The sequence below is a fragment of the Mytilus galloprovincialis genome, chromosome 11 (genome assembly GCF_965363235.1).
Source record: "Mytilus galloprovincialis chromosome 11, xbMytGall1.hap1.1, whole genome shotgun sequence".
NCBI classification, from domain to species: domain Eukaryota; kingdom Metazoa; phylum Mollusca; class Bivalvia; order Mytilida; family Mytilidae; genus Mytilus; species Mytilus galloprovincialis.
Window position 1 is genome coordinate 15,084,365 of NC_134848.1, and position 2,457 is coordinate 15,086,821.

Sequence of the window (2,457 nt, forward strand, 5' to 3'; positions counted from 1 at the left end):
AATAAAATCTTGCTGGTAAATACAAATAAAAGATTTTCAGGCGGAACGAATTTATAGGTTCGGTCGGTAAAGGGCAAACAAACAATATTTTAATTTAAGCCTAGTATGAAGCATCCAGGTCTTCCACCTTCTAAAATACAAAGCTTTTAAAAAGTAAGCTAATCCTGCCGCCTTCACCGTAGCCGCCGCCGCCGGATCACTATCCCTATGTCGAGCTTTTTGCGACAAAAGTCGCAGGCTCGACAAGTAGACAAAAACTTTAAATTTAACAGTTCAATAAAGCATGAAAATAAGGTCAAGGTCATGTCATACTGGTTATAACTACTTGGTTGAATACGCTACAATCATTCAAAACACAAATTATAGATGACCTGATGGTTATAATACTTGAAAAAAATACTAAATTTCAAAATGCGAGTTTAAATTATTAAGAACTTTTATAGTATTTTTTTTTATATTATTATATGATCTTATATATATGTCATTTCATGGCCTTTTATAGCTGACTATCATGACTATGTGGTATGGGATTTGCTCATGCTTGAAGATTGTACGATGACCATTGATGACCTATGATATTTTTTTTCTATTTCTGTGTCATTTGGTGTCTTGTGGAGAGTAGTTGCATTTGCTATCATCCAACATCTTCTTCTTTTCATTTTTATCTCACAAACATTCATGTCATGTCACCATCAATGTTTTAACATAGTTTATTACCCGGATCAACTATCATACATTCATGACATTGTCATATCACAATTAATGCTTAAATATCGATACATTCACATGCATGTATGAACTTTCATGGATGTGATCCTTAAACAAAGAAATAACATTCATTTGGTAAACAATATGTAAATACAATTCAACTTTAACCTTTGCATTATCAAATATTTGTACATGTAAATCTCCTGAGCGCATTTAAAGGGTTGGATTCAATAGAATGCATCCACCACAGACATCACATATCTCTATGAGTTCTTATATATCTCTATGTGTTCTTATACATCTCTATGTGTTCTTGTATATCTTTATGAGTCATCAGGTCATCAATGGTCATCATTTCAAATAATGCTTGGCCCATGATTTAAACCTCACACAGGTATATGCTTGTATGCATCTGACAGTTTCCATTTTTATATACATTTATCCCTCTTCTAAATACCTCACATTGTCATATATATATATAAGGTGTAATAGTTATTTCCAGCATGTCAAGTATATGTCTTTTTAGTGCATTTCTTCTGAAAACAACTTTTAAGCATGTACGTCATACCCGGTATTTATGATGTTTGTCACAAAAATGTGTTCTCTGCAAGTCTGTATTAACTTCAATTAAGTATAAAATTAGATTTGCCCTTATTTGACTAGAATGAGTTCTTGATTGTTTATGTAAATATCACTCACGCTGAACATGCTGAACCTCAATCCCATAAGTCTCATCATGCTCATTGTGAGCTTATCACGTTTTATTTGTTTATCCTCAGTATATATTCTTGTGTGTTTCTTCAAACTACAAAGCCGACTAAACTCTTTACCACATAAATCACAGTCAGTCATGAAGTTTATCACCTGTTCATGTATGTGTTCTCATGTGTCTCTTTAAATTACAATGATGACCAAACTTTTTACCACATACATTACAGTCGTGAGGTTTATAACCTGTATGTGTTCTTGTATGGCTTTGTAAACTACCAGGCTGACTAAACCCTTTACCACATACATCACAGTCATAAGGTTTATCACCTGTATGAATTGTCATGTGTCTCTGTAAATCTTGAAGCCGACTAAACCCTTTGCCACATACATCGCAATCATGAATATGTTGAGGTTTCTCACCTGTGTGTATTCTTATGTGGACTTGTAAATTATAAGGATGACTAAATCCTTTGCCACATACATCACAGTCATAAGGTTTTTCACCTGTATGTATTCTCATGTGACTCTGTAAACTACCAGACTGACTAAACCCTTTACCACATACATCACAGATATGAGGTTTATCTCCTGTATGTGTTTTCACATGTCTCTTCAAGTCACTACTCTGGCCAAATTCTCTAGGACAAACCACACATTTATGAAGTTTTTGGCCAGTATGTGTTTTCACATGTCTCTTCAAGTCACTACTCTGGCCAAATTCTCTAGGACAAACAACACATTTATGAAGTTTTTGGCCAGTATGTGTTTTTACATGTCTCTTCAAGTCACTATTTTTACAAAACTCTCTGCCACAAACATCACAGTTATGAAGTGTACCAGTCTGTGTTCTTAGGTGTCTCTGTTGTGCGCCATTGATTGTAACGAAATCTGCTACCTCATACATTCTTTTTAATGTGCATGTATAATCTTGTACGGTTCTGTAAGGAACAAAATAATAAAATAAAGACATTTTATTTATAAACCTTTTGATTCTTTCCTGCAAATTACACATACAATATTTATTTTGACATTCTATGC

The 2,457-nt window shown here is 33.7% G+C and overlaps 1 long non-coding RNA gene across 1 annotated transcript; it reads right to left on the bottom strand.

Annotated features, from left to right (window-relative positions):
* Window positions 1-692: 692 nt before the first annotated feature.
* LOC143051717 (uncharacterized) lies at window positions 693-1,570 on the bottom strand. Its single transcript, XR_012970879.1, has 2 exons — window positions 1,424-1,570; window positions 693-1,379 (listed from the first exon to the last, which is right to left on the bottom strand). It is a non-coding gene; the product is annotated as an uncharacterized LOC143051717 (long non-coding RNA).
* Window positions 1,571-2,457: the final 887 nt, after the last annotated feature.